Source organism: Narcine bancroftii, chromosome 1 (assembly GCF_036971445.1).
Source record: "Narcine bancroftii isolate sNarBan1 chromosome 1, sNarBan1.hap1, whole genome shotgun sequence".
In the NCBI taxonomy this organism is placed as follows: Eukaryota; Metazoa; Chordata; class Chondrichthyes; order Torpediniformes; family Narcinidae; genus Narcine; species Narcine bancroftii.
This window is the reverse complement of record NC_091469.1, coordinates 415,401,161-415,420,772: the sequence shown is the minus strand read 5'-3', so window position 1 is coordinate 415,420,772 and position 19,612 is coordinate 415,401,161. Positions and strand designations below refer to the sequence as shown.

The 19,612-nt window shown below is 41.4% G+C and overlaps 1 long non-coding RNA gene across 1 annotated transcript in view; it reads left to right on the top strand.

The window, feature by feature from the left end:
* Nucleotides 1-19,612, top strand: part of LOC138751578 (uncharacterized) — a 124,967-nt gene that overhangs the window by 54,880 nt on the left and 50,475 nt on the right. Inside the window, exon 3 of the long non-coding RNA XR_011350059.1 lies at nt 7,983-8,098. This is a non-coding gene — a long non-coding RNA (uncharacterized lncRNA). The remainder of the gene's footprint in view (nt 1-7,982; nt 8,099-19,612) is intronic.

Sequence of the window (19,612 nt, the reverse complement as noted above, 5' to 3'; positions counted from 1 at the left end):
TGGAAAAAAAAGTGTTCCAGGTTGAAGTATATCATCATCTGACTGCACAACTACACCAAACAGCCTTTCTCTGGATCACAGTGCACACGCAATACATTTCTCACATAGTACATAATGATTGCATCCACATTATACAAGTATGAATAAATATTCTGGAATAATTTATTTAGTTTCATTAATAAGAGACCCAATGTTACAAGATACCATTCATCAATCTTATAGGCTATAGTAAAAAGCTATTTCCCAACCTGAATTTGATGCTCCTGTACCTTCTGTGAATGTGATGGTGAAACTTTGTGTATAGGGTTAAGGTTGTTCCACTTATTTTTGGCACTACAGTTTTAGGAACGTGCCTTTCATGAACCAATAATGAAAAATATCATATATTATTATGCTTTGCAATTGCATTATTTTATGCAAGGTTTAGTAAATAAGAACAAGCATGTTGAGCTTCAAAAATTATGTGAATGCCACCAAACCATAACATTTTATTAAACAAACACAAAAGTATACAAGTCATTGCCCTTTCCAAAATACATTGCAAGTATAGTAGTAAAATCATCCACCAATGACAGATACAAATTGCTTAGAAAGGTTTCCTACCTCACAGCAATGCCAGTCTCACTGCAGCAGGAAATCTGATCTTGAAACTGAGATGCCAATGTTACAGTGAATGTCACCCTGTTAATACATCAAACTGTTAAATAAAGCTTTAAATTACTGCTCTGATAGAACAAGTTATTGTCAAAATTTATACCCAAGATGAGGGCAGATATTCTAATGTTAATTAAAATATGATCCAACCAAACCATCTACTAATTAGCCTCCAACATCTAAAAAAAACCACATAGGTTTGTAACAAGGCTAATAGAGAAAAAAATACACTTGGAATAAAAGCAGCAGTGGTCCCAAGTGATAAAGGAATAGATCTTTTTTATTCTAAATTACATTTGCTGGGGTAGACAACTCTGGAAGATTGCAGATTTTTTTAAAAAAATCCTCCCTTTCAGTACTGAGAATGGCTCCCCTTTAGTTGTTGCTAAATATTAAACCAACCCATCAAGGTTTGCAACAGTGGATGAGTCTGTTCTCAGGTAGTGTGTTTCATAGCCTCCCACCCAAAACCACTCAATTAACCCAAATTCTTCCTACTTTCAAAGTGAAATAAACAATTACCTAAGTAAATTAATGTAGACAATAAGACAGTAATGTTTTTCCAACCTTCAATTTTTTTAGAATTGATAGTTAAGAGTATCCAAAAGTGAAGAGTATGTATGTAAAATACACAGCTCAAAAACGGGTCTAGCTGGTACATGCCAGTGTTAGTGCTTGTATCCTATCCTATCAACATATGAAAGAAAGGTAAAAATATTTAAAAAAAAATAGTTTATCAACTGATGTAATGAGTTGATAAGCACAGCTGTTACCATTATACAGGTAGTTCCTGCCTTACACCTTGATGAAGGGCTCAAGCCTGGAACTTTGGTGATGTATCTTACCTTTGCTACATTAAGACACTGTTTGACCTGTTGAGTTTCGCCAGCATTGTGTGTTTTTTCACTTAACCACGGTGTCAACAGAATCCTGTCCTACGACGGCATTCCATTCTGACCAACTGGTTGTATCTCAAAATGGACGAAAGTCAGAAATTCACTGTATCCATTTTATTGTTCATCAAATGCAACATGGTGGCCACCAAGCCAGCTCCTGTGAGAAGTTGGCCACTCCTGCACACTATTTTCCATTGATAGGCCCCTACTTTCACCACAAAAGCGTAATTTTTATATTAACATATATTTTGTATTTATTTTTAAAAATTTATAGTGTTTTTTTTCGGTTGCATGTACAGATGGTTGTAAGTCGGGGCTACCTGTAATTTATAGCAATTCTGCACCTGTAATGCACAATAGTACTGCTGCAAAACACAATTTTGTGACACATGTCGTGACAATAAATCTGATTCTGATTTTGTAGAAGAAACAGAGAGATACAATTCTTGCACATTCAGAGGTATATAAGCTGCGACCTATTTCTGTCATTCACTCCAACATGAGTGAGTTCAGTGCTGCATGTGTCCAGGGAATGTGTATACAAAGTGTGTCCAGCTGTTCCAACTCATGCTGATAATGTCTAACTTTGAAGATGGTGTGGCGCTATCAATTAGACCCAACAGTCCAAGTCGAGATTAATAGGCTTTAAATGCTATAAATTTACAGGCATCTCTTAAATGCTGTTGGCCCAATTCCAAGGCAGTACTGAGGGAGGAAATTGGGTGGTACCACCTTTCATAGGAATCCTGAAGGGGAAAAGTTACAGTATTGGAGTGGGCCAACCAATACAATGCATGCACTACAGTGTTCCACCACATTCACCCCTTCTTTTGAAACAAAGTCTGGCAGGGTGAAGTGTCCATTCAGAGTCTACTTATAGATTCATCCTATCTGGTGGTTTTGTCCATCAAATTGACTGTCACAGTGCCAGTTATAGTGTAGCTGTTGGCTCCTGGTCAGTGTGTCGGCTGCAATTTGGGTGGCTGAACAGAACCAGTTGGGGCTAGATTCTGGGGGGGAGGGGGGTGTGAGTTGGGGTTGGGTGGTGCAACTGTTCTTAATGGTAGGATTGGATATCCGACTGTGTCCCTGGTAGTCAGGGGAGAAGGGAGACTGCTGGTCAATCAACCATGGTCAGTTCAGCGAGTGCAGGACTGCCCTTCAAATGGTGTTATTTGAAGGGCAGTCTCCTCACTCTCCTCCTGGAATGAGATGAATTAATCTACAGTGTGCATTGCCACCTTGGCAATGTCAACTTTGATGCGAGTGAAGGCCTCTTGGGCTTCTGCTGATGGGGGAGAAATTTTAGTTTTTACCAGAGTGTGGGCTTTGTCCACATAATTAGGGACCCATTGTGCATAATATGAAAAGAACTTTAGGCACCTTTTCAGGGCCTTGAAGCTGTGGGGGAGTGGGAGCTCCAGCAGGGGCTGCATATGCTCAGGGCCAAACGTGAAGTACAGAACACACATTTCTTCTGCTTATATGTGAGGTTTAATGCTTTTGCTGTCTGGAGGAATTTTTCCAGGTTAACATTGTGATCCTGCAGGTCATGGCCACAGGTGGTCACATTGTCCAGGTAGGGAAACGTGGCTTTCAGTTGGTGGTTGTCCACCATTCGGTCCATCTCCCTCTGGAAGACTGAAACCCCATTCATAACTCCAAAGGGGCCCCTGAGGAAATGGTAGAGGTGGCCGTCTGCCTCGAACACCATGTATGAGCTGTCCTCTGGGCAGATTGGGAGCTGGTGAAGAAGTCCCGATATTGGGCAATCTCATTTACCATGTTGGCTATGCAGGGGAGGGGGTAGGCATCAAAGAGGGTGATGGTCTGGCTGTAGTCTATGTGTTCCTCTCTTTATTACCAGTGTTCTCCAAGGGCTGGAGCAGGGCTCCATGATGCCCTCGGCCAGGAGTCATTTAACCTCAGCCTTGATAAAGGCTCTGTCCCTGGGGCTGTAATGCCTGCTCTTAATTGTCACAGGCTTATAGTTGGGGGTGAGGTTTTCGAACAGGGATAGTGGTGGGACCTGGAGGGTGGACAGACCACAGGTCGTGAACAGTTGGCATTTTGAGTCGCTGTTTGGCTGCTTTCAGGGAGACGGACGGGCCATCATATTCCATCAGAACACTTTTAAGTTGGCATTGGAAGTCCAGCCCCAGTTTGACTGGTGCACAGAGTTGTGGCAATAACAAGCAATTTAAAATTCTTGTACTGGGTGCCACCCACAGTTAACATTACTGTGCAGCTCTCTCGGACTTCAGTTGAGTGGGACTTGGAGGACAGTGAGATTTTACACTGGACTGGAGTAACGGAACAGTGCTGTACAGTGCCCGGGTGTATAAAGCTTTCCCATGCTTCCCATGTCAAACAAGCAGTTTGTAATGCATCCGTTTACCTCAATGTCCTTGGTGGACCTTGCTAATTGATGCGGGTTGCTCTGGTCCAGAATGATAGGTGCCAGTGTCAGCTCATTGACTGACTTGCTGCTACTGTATGTGTGCATTGGCGACCTCCAAGATGTCCAGCTCGAAGATGGCTTCCCCTATGGTTTGCACGCAGTCACCACCGGAAGTGAAGCTAGAAGTGACACAGACCCAAGCCATCATCCCTCGGTTCCCACCACGCTGTTCTCCGCGACTGAAAGTGGAGCTGGGCATGACACGGTCCAAGATGGTGACGGCTGCTGCCCACGCATGGCGCTACAAGGGGAAGGTCTGGATCTACGTACCCTTGTGTAGTGTCCTTTTCTTCTTCAGATCAATGGTCTGCACAGCGGAGCAGGATGAGAGGTGCTCATGCCTCTTCTTCCAAAAGCTTCACAGTGAGAGGTCTGGATCCACAGCCTTAAGGAAGAGGACAACTCAGTCACATCCTCACAGATGGAAACCTGTCGGTATGACACTAAGGCCACAGATAGAACAGCCTTCCAGAACTTCCTGTCCTCTGTCACAGAGGTCTAAGCCAAATGCAAGCATGAAAGTCTGGTTCAGCAAATTACCCTGGGGGAGCTAATGGACTCCATCCATTCCTTTGGGTTGAGTAAAACTCCTGGAAGGGATGGATTGCCAGCTGAGTTGTTCACAGCATTGTTGGATTGGGTGGGTCTGTACCTACTAGAAGTAGACTAAACTATGTTGTTGGCAGACAGTATGTCAGGCTTCACTGCCCTCATCATCAATTAGAAGGGGGAGAAGAAAGATATCAGGAATCGGAGATTTATATCATTGATAAATGTTGATTAAGATATCCTTTCCAAGGCCATCGCCAATCAGGTCAAGTCTGCTCTGAGACAGATGATCCATGTAGACCAAACTGCAATGTTCCAGGCAGGAAAATATTTAATAGTCTTGCACTACTCAGACATGCCATCACCCATGTACAGCACAGAAGAGTGGAGGCCTGCCTGGTTAGCTTGAACTAGGAAAAGGCTTTTGATTGAATATCACACATGTTCATGATGGATGTGCTCTCCAAAACTGGATTAAACTGCTCTGCAGGGACAACTGTAGTGCAGTGGTTGAGAGGGTGAGCAAATTTAAATTCCATTTAACTCGGAGAACCTTTCCTGGACCCAACATACAAATGTCATTGTGAAGGAAGCATGTCAGCACCTCTATTCTGAGGAGTTTTTAGAGGGTCAGTATGACATCAGAAATCTTGGCAATTATCTACAGATAGGTACTGGAAAGTGTGCTAACTGGCTGCATCATGGTGTGGGGGCTCCTTTATCTCTGAGTGGAAAACACTGTGAAAGGTATTGGACAGAGCCCAGTACATCACAGGCAAAACTCTCCCTACTATTAAAAAAACCTACATGGATTGCTGCCGTCAGAGACTGGCAGCAATAATCAAGGATCCACGCCACTCAGGATATGCTCTGTTCTCGCTGATGCTAAGCAGAACAGGTAGTTGGCCTCATTGACAACAATCCTGAGTTATCTTACAGAGAGGAGGGTGAAAGGCTTGTACAGTGGTGCAAGTTCAACAACCCAAGTCTCAACATGGATAAGACAAAAGAGATGATTGTGGGCTTCAGGAGGATGAAGGACCACTAGATATCAATGGTTCTGTCACAGAGAGAATAGGGAACACAAAGTTCCTTGGCGTCCATTTAAAGGACAAACTATCCTGGACCCACAACACCTCCCCATTAGACAGAAAGGGGCAGCTGCACCTCTACTTTCTATTGAGGTAGAGGAGGCCAAGGCTACCAGCCACCACCATCCTAAAATCTTTCTTCAAGAACACAAGAGAGTGTCCTGGCTGGCTGTATCATAGTATCATATGGTAGCTGTAAAGCATCAGATCAGAAGTCAGTATGGGGAGTGATTAAAACTGCTGAGACAATCATTGTAATGTCCTTCCCTCTATCAACAATATCTACAGGGACCAGTGCTTCAAGAAAGTCCTGAGAATCATTAAGAACAATTACCATCCAGCTCGCAGTATCTTTGAAACATTACTTTCATGAACAAAGTATGGGAGGATAATAACCAAGGTTGTCAGGCTGGGAAACAGTTTCTTCCCACAGGCAGTGAGACTGTTGAAGATTCCTATGTGTGCAGGGTGTACTATGTGTCTATGTGTGTGCATTATGGTCCGTAAGTACACTGTTTCATGAAGTTGTGTATGTATATGTACAATCAGATGACAATAAACTTGAACTTGAGTTTAATGCTAAATAAGTATGCATGTGTGGATGTTGCAATAATATTCTGGATAAAAGCAATCCAACTTACAGTGAAACCCTGATTTTACGCGTCCTGATTTAACACAAATTCAGATATAACCCGATGAGTCATTGGATTCAGCAGTCAGCTTGTCATGTGCAGAGAAATACTGGGAGAAGGGTCTGGGCCAGACCTTTCATCAAGTCCCAATCCACCATGAAAGATGACGATGACGAGACAAATTCGTACGACTTCACCGAGGAAGATGTGCGTGAGGCTACCAATGACGAATGCCCAACATACCTGATAGATGCTGAGATCATCTGTAACCGATGGAGGAAAGTGTAGTGGTTCTCGATAATAATGAAGAGCCTCAACCCCCACCCCTAACCTCGAGACTAGCCTCCATTGGCTGGAGACACAGGAGATGGACCACATAAAAATACTCCAACTCAGAAGCATTCCAAATTTCACTTGCAACCAACGACCTGCTATATTTAAGCAAGGAACACTCGACCACTTTTTAAAGAAATAAATTGTAAATGATGATTGCTAATATTTTTGAATTTTCTTGAAAATGCTTATTTCCTTGAACCCTGATTTAGCATGGCCCTGCTTTATTTGTGATGACAATTTTATGGACCTCAACAATCGGGTTATAATGGGGCCACACTGTATCATTCTGTTTAAAAGAAAAATAAAGCACTCCTAGACAATACACAGTATGTTAGTTCATCCATCACATTCACAGTTGCTGCAGTGCATCCACCACCATCTGACATTACACAGCCCTTAGAAATTTATCAAACAGTGAACTGTACAAATGTTAAAGGATGACTATAAGCACTGAGTGAGGCCATTACCCTTCGTTCAAACATGGAAAATCATGAGCAGGACTCGGCAAGTTCAACAATGGTTTCCTGGACTATTCTCATGTTCCTTATGATTGACAAGTTCTTGGTTGAGGTCATTCGCCAGGAGACAACCAAAGTGAAAAAATCAAATTGATAAATTCATAGTATGTAGAACATGAAGAAGTTCAACACAGGGACAGGCCATTCATCCCATGGTATTCATCCTGAACACGATACTAACATTAACCTAAATCTCTTCTGTCTGTACATGATCCATATCCATCTATTCCCTGCATATTAATGCATCTATCTGAACCCTCTTAAGTCCCACTATTGCATCCGCTTTCTCCACTATTCCTACCGACCAATTCCAGTTATCTATCACTCTCTGGTTAGAAATTCTGCCCCATACATCTTTAAGCTTTCACCCTTTCACCTTACCTCCACTTCCTCTAGTTTTTGCCATTTTATTTCTGGGAAACATATTCTGTTATTCTATCTATGCCTCTTGAAATTTTGATCTGGTCTTCCCTCAACCTCCCATGTTTGTCCAACATTTTTTTTATCCACTCTTCCAAGCAACATCTTGATGAATCTCTTCTGTACCCTTTCCAAAGCCTTCACATCTTTTCAGTAATAAGGTCATCGGAATTTCACACAATACTCGAAGTGTGGCCTAACTAGTTTTATACAGCTACAATTCGTTTCACATATAAACAAGTTAATGTTTCCAGCCTTCATAGAACATAGAATATTAGAGCTCAGTACAGGACTTATGGTTCACGATGTAACAATTTACCTTATATAAACCTACTCATTGTCTGCAGAAGGAGGAGGTGCTGTTCTAAATGTCTTTATGTCTTTAAAGTAAGCCAGACCACTTCTGACTGTCTCTTTGTTATTAGAAGGCAGCCTCATTGTGGAAGGAAGATCCAGAACTCTTAAGCTAAGAGGGAGTTGAAGATCACCAGCGTGAGAATTTAAGAAAAAATCTTCCTGGGGAAATAACTCAACATGATTTGTGAGTTTGAACAGTCTTAGGACTGAATTAATGTAGACAAACACTTCATTACTGCTTTAAGCAACAATGTAAAAGAACTGATGTTTTGTTATCACTTCTAAACTACAATTTAATAGACCTTCAAGTTCAACACAACTTTAAAATATTGGGCCTTAAAACTAACTTTTCAGATTCAAGTATAAACAGAAATATTTCAGACTTTTTTTTTAAAAACACACACACACACACAATTATACAATTACATTAGCGCATAATTAGAATCAGGATTTATTGTCATGAACAAGTCATGAAATTCAGTATTTTGCAGTAGCATCATAGAGCAAACATTCATATTATAACCATCTTACAACAGTACTGTAGAAAATAAAATAAAGTAAAATAATAATAACTATAATTGTGTACAAAAAGTAAGGCAGTGACTTTGGTTCATTGATTATTTAGGAATCTGATGGCAGCAGGGAAGAAGCTATCTTTAGGCTCCTGTAGCTTTTCCCTGATGGTAGCAGAGTGACGACAGCATGGTCTGGGTGGTGTTGGAATCTAGGGGTTAAAACATTATGAAAGAAATGATTAATTAATAATTTTATATTTACTGCATGGTTCAGGGAAAAAGAGAATGTGATTAAGTGGCAATCACAGCATGGAGCAAAGTTGGCTGAGCAAAATTGTCTGCTCCCAAATACAGGGAGAGGAAATGCATAAAACGATTTAGGAAGAATGCTCAAACTGAAGGAGGTGGTGGGTAGCACAGGAGACACAGGCCAGACCAGAACAAAGAATGGCCTGCAAGAAACAAAGGGAATGGAAAACCAGTCTAGGAGGAAGATTAAGGCATGAGGAGGTATTAAAGAGAACAGCAGAAATTGGCCAGACAGGAACAGAATGGTGATTAGAAATATCTGGGGATGAATTAATTTCTGATAAAAACAACAGGATAGTCTGGACTGGAGGATTAAGATGGGAGCGCTACACCCCAGATATCTGCAAAACAGGAGATGACTTGTGATAACCCTTATGCAAAAAGATCTAGCAAAGGAAGACAACTTTTGTTCTGTATGATAATGAAATCTAGCAAAGGAAGCCAACTTTTGTTCTGTATGATAAGATTGATCTATATAAACTGAGCCAACTGGACAATAGGGGTCAGTCTTGGGGAATAGCTCACTGTGCAGGTGACCTATGAACTAACGACTGACCCAGAGCTCTGTTAAGTTTTATTCTTGTGCTGTGTAATAAACTGACTGTAAAACCGAATACCTTCTCCTATCACTTCATTCAAAGAACACGCTGGACTCAGACCACACATAGACTAAATTAAGAGTAAGGTAAAGCCAGAGTCCGACAGTGGAGGGGGTCTTTGAGGATAGATGCTGCATTTTTAAGACATCACCTCATGTAGATGTCCTCGATGGAGTGTAGTCTGGTGTCTTTGATGTCGCAGGGTGAGTTAACAACCCTCTGAAATTTATTCTTATCCTGAGAGTTGGTGCCTCTATACAAGGCAGTGATGCAACCAGACAGAATGCTCTCTGTAGAAGTTTACGAGAGAAATACCGAACCTCCTCAGACACCTAACAAAGTATAGCCACTGGCAGGCCTACTTTGTAATTGCATCAACATGGAGGCTCCAGGACAGATCCTTGGAGACATTGACACCCAGGAATTTGAAGTTCTTGACCCTTTCCACTAACTGAGCCCTCAATGAGGACTGGATCGTGTTCTCCTGACTTCCTCCTGAAGTCCACAATTATCTTTTCTAACGTTGAGCGCAAGGTTGTTGTCATTACACCATTGGTGATAGCTGATCTATCTCCCTCCTATACGCTTCCTCATTGCCCTTTGTGATTCTGCTGACAACTGTGGTGTCATTGGCAAACTTGAGGATGGCATTGAAATTGTGACTGGCCACTCAGTCATGGGTGTATAATGAGCAGTGGGGTTTAAACTTAGAGTTAAGTATGTTTAGAGTTAAGTGAGAACTGTTATGAGGTTAATCGTTTTTAAAAACTATTTTGAATTTATCATTCCTCTTCCTAGTTTAGTACTATTGGGGGTCAGTTAGTTCGTAACAACATAAATCTTCTCATCCTAGTATCAACTTTGTGAATATTTAAGGAATCAGAATTAGCTTTATTATCATGAACGTGTGTCTCGAAATTTGTTGTTTTGCAGCAGCAGGATTGTGCATTACAGGTGCAAAAATAGCTACAAATACATTATTCAAAACTAAATAATTAGTGCAAAAGGAGAGAAAAAAATAGGGGATGGTGAGGGGAAAGAAGCTGTTTTTATAGTGTTGGATGTCCTTCTTCAGGCTCCTGTACCTCCTTCCTCATGGAAGCAGTGAGGAAAGGGCATGGCCTGGTGTTAAAGGTCTTTAATGATAAAAGCTACTTTCTTGAGACACTGCCTTTTAAAGATGTCCTTTATGGAGATGTATCATGATGGTACTGTCGAGTTTACAACCCTCTGTAGCCTGTTCCTGTCCTGTGCATTAGCACCTCTATACCAGACAATGATGCAACCAATTGGAATGCTCTCCACGGTACAGATGTGGAAATTTACAAGAGACTTTGGTGACATACCCGATATCCTCAAACTCCTAATGAAGTATAGCTGCTAAGTGCCTTCTTCATGATTGCATTGGCATGCTGGCTCCAGGATAGATCTTCAGAGATGATGACACCCAGGAATTTGAAATTCTCTACCCTCTGCACTGCTGACCCCTCAAAGAGGACTGGTTCGTATTCTCTTGGCTTCCCCTTCCTGAAGTCCACAATCAGTTCCTTAGCTTTGCTAATTGTGAGTACAAGTTTACTGTTGTGTCACCATTCAACTAGCTGATCCATCTCACTTCTGTACGCTTCCTCATTGCAACTGTAGTGTCATCAGCCAATTTGTAAATGGCATTTGAATTATGCCTAGCCACACAGTCATGAGCGTAGAGAGAGTAGAGCTCACATCCTTGAAGTGCACCTATGTTAACTGTTAATGAGGAGGTGTTACTGATCCAGACCGACAGTGGTCTTCCATTGCAGAGAGAGGTGCAGAGGCCAAGGTTTTGTAGCTTGCTGATCAGTACTGAGGGGATGAAGGTGTTGAAAGATGAGCTGTAATTCATGAAAATCAGGCTGGTGTATGTTCTGCTATTGTCTAGATGATCCAGGGCTGAGTTGCGAGCCAGTGAGATTGCATCTGTTGTGGAATGATTGTGGTGATAGGCAAATTTCAGTGGGTCTAGATCTTTACATAGATATGAGTTAATTCTGGCCATGACTGTGATCTTCCTGACCACTAGAGGGAGTCAAAGACTAGTTTGTTGCAGCTCATTTAGATTCAAGATAGATGCCTCCACACAGTCATGAATATAGCTAATAAAGTATAACTGTTTTAAAAGAACCCAAGTTTCTTTATCACAATAAAAGAAACATCACATAGTACCAGGAATGGAAGAAACACCAGGAGTGTCCACAGGAGTGTGCAGATTGAGTATCAGTCAATATCAGCAGAGATATGTAAAGTATAAAGGCTCCTGACACTGTATATTAGACTGGAAATGTTTACCACGAGTGGAGGGTGTTCAAACAAAGATTAACACTGTACCTGCAAACCATTGGACTCGATAGAAAACCAGATGCATGGAAGATTGCACTGATTCTTACTGTGGCAGGACTTCAAGCACTAGAGGTTTTCAATATATTTGTTTTTGCCAAGGCAGAAGACCAGGACAAGTTCAACAAGGTTATTGAGATGTTTGATGAACACTGTTCACTGAAGAAAAATGAAACATTTGAGAGGTACATGTTTTGCTTGCACATGCAGCTGCAGGGAGATTTGAAAGTAAAAGCAAGAACATGCAATTTTGAATTGCTGCAAGATTAAATGATCTATGATCAAATTTTGTTCAGGATTATTGATAAGAAAGTGAGAGAAATGTTGCTGCGAGAGACAGAGCTTACCTTAGCTGGAGCTGTGAAGATATGCCACGGCAGTGAATTAGCTTTGCAGCACATGATAAAGTGAGGTTTTTCAGTTGGTTGTTTTTTTCCAGACTCTTTTGTGTAGTCTTCCAAAGGCGCTATTTGCCTTGGCGAGTCTGTTGTCTATCTTATTGTCGATCCTTGCATCTGATGAAATGGTGCAGCCGAGATAGGTAAACTGGTTGACCGTTTTGAGTTTTGTGTGCCCGATGGAGATGTTGGGGGGCTGGTAGTCATGGTGGGGAGCTGGCTGATGGAGGACCTCAGTTTTCTTCAGGCTGACTTCCAGGCCAAACATTTTGGCAGTTTCCGCAAAGCAGGACGTCAAGCACTGAAGAGCTGGCTCTGAATGGGCAACTAAAGCGGCATCATCTGCAAAGAGTAGTTCACGGACAAGTTTCTCTTGTGTCTTGGTGTGAGCTTGCAGGCGCCTCAGATTGAAGAGACTGCCATCCGTGCGGTACCGGATGTAAACAGCGTCTTCATTGTTGGGGTCTTTCATGGCTTGGTTCAGCATCATGCTGAAGAAGATTGAAAAGATTGTTCGGCTCCGAATCATGGGTCCTCTACCGGCATCACCTACGGCTCCTAGAACGCTTCCACCAGCGTCGTCTCTGCTCCAACCTCAACATCCATTGGAGCGCTTTCATCCCTAACGTCGAAGTACTCGAGATGGCAGAGGTCGACAGCATCGAGTCCACGCTGCTGAAGATCCAGCTGCGCTGGATGGGTCACGTCTCCAGAATGGAGGACCATCGCCTTCCCAAGATCGTGTTATATGGCGAGCTCTCCACTGGCCACCATGACAGAGGTGCACCAAAGAAAAGGTACAAGGACTGCCTAAAGAAATCTCTTGGTGCCTGCCACATTGACCACCGTCAGTGGGCTGATATCGCCTCAAACCGTGCATCTTGGCGCCTCACAGTTTGGCGGGCAGCAACCTCCTTTGAAGAAGACCGCAGAGCCCACCTCACTGACAAAAGACAAAGGAGGAAAAACCCAACACCCAACCCCAACCAACCAATTTTCCCCTGCAGCCGCTGCAACCGTGTCTGCCTGTCCCGCATCGGACTTGTCAGCCACAAACGAGCCTGGAGCTGATGTGGACTTTTACCCCCTCCATAAATCTTCGTCCGCGAAGCCAAGCCAAAGAAGAAAAGAAACATGATAAAGTAGTCTTAGTGCAAAACCAAGTGAAAACGTAAGTATAGCCATAGCCACAGTGTGTGTCCACACACATACAAAAAGATATAGAAAACAACAAAAAGATGGAGAGACATTCACATGCAAACGATGTGGCACTAAACATGCACCAAAACAATGTCCAGCCTATGGAAAATTCTGTAATAAGTGCAAAGGGCAGAATCATTACACAAAGTAATGTTGTTCTAAAGGGAAACAAAACAGAAGTGAAAGCATGCACACTTTTTGTTCACATGATAGTGCAGGAAGATTATAAGCCAACAGACAAGTTTAAACAGAGTCAAAGCAGAATAAATAGACACAAATAAAACAAATATTCCTTTCAAGCTGGACACAAGGGCAAAGGTCAACTTGATCTGTGAGTGGGTCATCAGGACAATGAAAATAAAGCCATTTATCCATGTAAATCCTGTACAGCTCAAACCCTACAATGGACAGGGCATGGACATGAAAGGTATATGTAAACTCAAGGTGAAGTTAAAAATAAAGAGCACCACCTCAGGTTTTCAGTAGTCCAAGATGGACATGAATCACTGCTTGGTGACAAAGCATGTAAAAACTCAAGCCTAGTCAAGAGGGTGTACCACATTAACAGCACCAATGCACAGAACAGCGCAGAGGAAATACTGGATCAATTTCCAGACATTTTCAAGGAGTTTTGAACCATTCACCTATAAGATACAGTTAAAGGAGGACACACAGCCAGTAGTACATGCCCCATGGTGGGATCCAGCAGCACTAAAAGAAAAGCTCAAGCAGGAACTCAACCAAATGATAGTCATTAAGAAAGTGGAGGAGTCCACAGAATGGGTTAATTCAATGAGTGTGTGTCAAAAAGAAGAATGGTGACTTATGCATGTGCATGGACCCAAAAGATTTGAATGCTAATGTAAGGAGGGAACATGATCAGATTCCATCCAGGGATGAAATTACAAGCAAGATGGCCAGTGCAAAGTTTTTCACTAAATTGGATGCATCCCAGAGCTTCTGGCAAATAAAACTGCTTGAAGATAACACAAAACACTGCATTTAAATACACCATTTGGCCGATAGGCCTGTCTGAAGATGCCTTTGGAAATTCCTCCACTCTGGAAGTGTTCCATAGGACAATGGAGCACATCATCAAAGGTCTAAATGGAGTATGGGGATCTGCACAAGAACAACACAATGAGAGGCTCATCAAAGAGCTACAACGCATCCAGAAGTATAGATTAAAGCTAAACAGAGAAAAATGTCAGTTAGGTGTGAAGCAAATCATCTTTCTGGGAGATAAACTATCAGAGGCAGGTGTGGAACCAAACAAGAACAGGGTGAAAACAATTTTAGAGATGCCCAGACCCATTGACAAAGTGCTGGGAATGATTAATTTCAATGGGTAAATTCATATTAAATCTGACTTGCAAAACAATCTTGTTACAGGACAAATGTGAATTCAAGCAATCAGCCAACCATGAGGAAGAATGGGGATGACTGAAAACCATTCTAACTACAGAACCAATGTTTTTGATGTTCTTTGACGCATCCAGAAGGACAAAAATATCTATGGCTGCTTCAAAAGATGGATTAGGTGCTGGACTACTTCAGGCTATGGGAGAAGATTGGAGGCCACTAGCAAGGATGATGACACATCTGAATGTCAATATGCACAGATAGAGAAAAAAATGCCTAGGTTTAGTCTTTGGACTCAAAAAATTCCACAGTATGTGTATGGTCTACGAACATTCATGGCAGAGACAGACCGCAGACCATTAATAGCGATAACCAAGAAAAATCTCAGTGAAATGTCACCGAGAATCCAAAGACTGATGATGAAGCTGAAATTTTATGACTTTGAATTAGTGTACACAGTAGGGAAACTTATTGTGTTACCTGATGCATTGTCCAGTGCAATGATGCAGAGTGAAGCACACAATGAGAATTCCACAGAGACCGATGTGAATTTCCTTGTGAATCTCTTCCCATATCTGACATAAAATCTAAGCTGATTGCAGTTGAAACAGAAAATGACATAGTTCTACAGAAGGCCATCAAGAATCTGAATGAAGGATGGCCTAGAGATGAATGTCAGCAATACTGCAACATCAGAGCTGAGCTGAGTGTTGTTAATGGGCTTATACTCAGACAGAGCAAAATTATCATTCCTCAATCACTGTGACAAGAGATGCTAAAAAAGGTGCATGTGGGGCACTTTGGGATGGAAAAATGCAAGAGGAGGGCCAGAACTGCTGTTTATTGGCCAGGGATAAATGCTGATATTGACAGGATGGTTTACATCTGAAAGACCTGTTTAAAACATCACGCAAAACAGACAAAATAACCCATTATAATAACTGACTTACCAGCAGAACCATGGCAGAAAGTTGAGACTGATCTCTTCCACATGGATGGAAATAATTACTTGCTGGTTATTGATCATCTATAGAACTATCTGGAGATTGTGCTGCTTCCTAATATGTCTGCTGCTCGTGTGATCAAATATATAAAATCGATCATGGAATTCCTCAAATTGTCTACAATGGACCATGCTACAGCTGCAGGGAATTCCAGAACTTTGCTTAAGGTGGTATGTGAGTGGGAAGGGATGATTGAAAATCACTGCTCCAGACCCAATAGTTACTGAAATATTTTGCTTGAGAAAAATTGCCATTGGCCCTTTCCCTTTGGAGTTATGAAACTGTGCACATAATGAGTCAATTAGATATGATTAAACCAGTGGTTTTCAAACCTTTTTCTTTTCATTCATATATCACCTTAAGCAATCCCTTACCAATCACAGAGCATTTAAGGCGTAGGGATTGCTTAAGGTAGAATATGAGTTTAGGGGAACAGTTTGAAATCTGCTTTTCTATACCAACCTAACTTGAGAGCCTTGTCAAAGGCTTTGCTAAAGTGCATGTTAATAACATCTACTGCACTGCTCTCATTAATCCCCTGTCAACCTTTCACAAATTTCAATCAAATTTGTAAAACATGATTTCCCAGACACAAAGCCATATCAGTCCTTGTCTTTCCAAAACACTGGTAAATGTTAGGTTCCCCAGCCTGTACTGTATATTCTCGTGTAATAGTCAAATCCATGTAAAAGTTGATGCCTCCTTTTTTGGGGCAAATATCATGTATTTTCCAAATATCCCATGTAAAAGGACCCGACTATTTTTGGCACCGACCACCTGCCCATCCGAGATCCCAATGCCCTGAGTGCAAACTCTCACCTTGATTGCCTAGCCATCTTGCCCCTACACAGATCCTTGTCCCAGCGGCCTGCCCACCAGAACTTCCAACACTCTGATCGTGGATTCTTGCCCCAGCCATCCGCCCACCAGATTTCTTGATGCCCCAACCATGAATCCTTGCCTCAGCTATCTGCCTATGTGAACTTATCAGCCCGTCCTGACTATCTGAGCTCCCGACACCTTGAACATCGCAGGACGCGGTGAGGGGGGTGGGGGGGGGGAGGTCAAAAGTAGTATCCGTGTAAAAGTCGACCCGCTCTAAATTTGACCTGAGAAGTTGGTCCCCAAAACTCGACCATTACATGAATATATAGTAGTTCCCAAACTTTTCTTTCCAAATCTTCTCAAATAAAGGAACAACATCAGCTATCCTCCAGTCTTCCAGGGAGGAAATGCTGTCCAGATGTTAAGGCATGTGTGTTGACTTTAAACTACTTGTTCAGTTCAATGATTTGAACTGGATAATGCATGCCAGCCTTGGTCACATAATCTTCATGCAAATAAAAATATGTTGTGGTTGTGGATGCCAAATTGGCCTTGCAAGTTCCTATGGAATCTGATTCCATCATTCTATCAGGTAATTGGTTCCAGATCTTAGCAACACTCAGCACAAAAATATTTCCACATTTTCTCACTGGTTCTTTAGCTGATTCCTTTAAATCTATAGCATTTTGACCAGAGGAAGCAGTCCCCCCCCCCCCCCCCTACTTTCTTACTCTAAAAAAAATCACATGACATTTTAAGTACCTCATTTTTGCCTTCACAGCCCTCCTTGAATTATTTTTTTCCATTCTCTCAAATTACTGACTACATTCATCTCAGTATCACCTCGTTCGAATCCACTCCAAGGTCAATTTCTTCACAGAAGTGGCGCTCAGAAACATGTGCACAGTGCTCCTGCTGAGGTCAAATCAATGATTTGGAAGGCTGTGCATGACTTCCTTGTTTCACGAAGCAGCATCTCTTTTTTTCAAAGCCAAATTTCCACATCTTATGAATTTCCCTGTCACTGTACAGTCCTTTCCACTCCCAAAAGCAGACAATAAACAGAGCCATTTTCTGCTTCTATAAATTTTGCACTATTTCAGATCAAGTAAAAAGCACTACATATTTTTTTTTAATATTTACTGAAAAATATATTCCAATGTTTACTGTAATGTTTCAGTGTAATGCTTTGTTTCAATTGTTGATGAACAGAGGACTTGCATTTTATCATTAATTTATTAAGTCAAGGTTCAGGCCCAAAGATTCAACCTAGCTGAGTGAGACTTGATGCAGCTCTGTAGAAAATTTCCAAATATTTCACTATGACATGCTTTACAGAGGGACACCATGATAATTGATCAAAAAGGAAGAAAAACATTCGGCTCGTCTGGCTTTTGACCAGGACAATTAACAATCATCACCTTTCATTTTCTTTTCAAATGTTGTTCAACTATTGTTGCATAATATTTAATATAAAATATAATAAAATATTTAATCTACTGTTTTTCAAATATTCTTACAATTTTCAAATATTTGTTGAATCTTCATGTATTACTCATTCAAACAGTACATTCTTGAACATTACAACAAACTGCATAAAAAATACTCTTCATTTTCCTTGGTTCTTTAGCTAATTGTCTCAAATCTCCCAGGAAATCAAACTACAAGATCCCACCTGGAATTAGCTAGCAGCAGAAGGTCATATATAACCTTTTTGAAATATTGATAATACAGAAATTATTAATTATTTTTAAATATTCATTACCACAACCTCACCAATGCTTTCTCTTCTCACCCCAGTTTTGACTAATATTATTTGCCCTCTTCACCATCATTATTTCTCTCCACACCCACCTAATCTTCTTTGCTCCATGATCAATTACTTCCACACTTGGCCCCATCACTGTCTTCCCAACTTATTGCTCTGCTTTTGAACTCTCTTCCCTGTGAGCCATCGTCTTCCACTCAGCTTCTCTGACAGCCTGCCTGGTTTCCAAGGCCAGAACTGGAGGAAGGGATAAAGAGGGATGGTAGACTTGGGTGGAGTATGGTGAAGAAGAGGAGTGAATATGCAGATTTAAATAGGGTCTGAGACTCTGGGACTCAGACTCACCTGTTCAGTGAGATGTGCTCATGAAATGATCATTGTGAGAATGTCCAACAAGCACACCTCAGAGCAACATGACCTAATTTCCCAGATAACATGCTGTAGGAGATCTACATAAAGTACTGTGTCACAGTGAAGAAGTTTAATTAGGATTATAATAGGAAAGTGCAATAAGGAATGGCAGATTAAACATTTTTTCACACAAAGGGTGGTGGGCATATGGAAGGAGATGCCAGAGGTGGGTGCAATTACAACATTTAAAAGGCATCTAGATAAGTGCACAGGAAGGTGGGCCAAATGCAGGCAAATGGGATTAGCTCAGAGAGGCAATTTGATTGACATGGATGAATTGGGCCGAAGGATGTTTCAAGGCTGTATAAGTCTATCATTCCATAGAAGCTGAGATTACATCATTATTAAAAGCAGTATTCATTACTGAAAATGCCTGGTCAAATTTCCATTTTGGTGAAATTTATCCCAGATAAAGGTGCAGCAGTATTCCATTTGGCAAGAGGTGAATTTCATACATACATACATGGAAAACACTTGGTGCCAAAATATTAGGGTAATCTGCTTTATTTTCCTTCACAAGACTTTCCCAATGTCACTTGAAGTAATTGGACACCAATATAAATAACACAAGTATCATATTTATGCCTTTCAAAATTTGAAATTGATTTGAGAGATTATTAGAAGTGCAATAAGCAACAAATCCTTCCAAATACTTTTCCTTCAACAATTCTTGCACTTAACACTCATTTACTGCGAATGTTATAGCCATGTCGTTGCCTTTGTCTCTATCTTCTTCGCTAGTTCCTGTACAAAATCATGTTGCTTTGTCTAGAGTACACATAAAAACTGTTTTCCCTGATCTGTCCTTATTTCAAACTAATGAGCAGGAGATCACAAGACTCATCAATAATTTGGAAGGCTGTGCTACCCCTGCACCATCAGACTCCTAAACAACAAACTCAATCAGAGACTCATTTAAGGACTCTTACTTCGC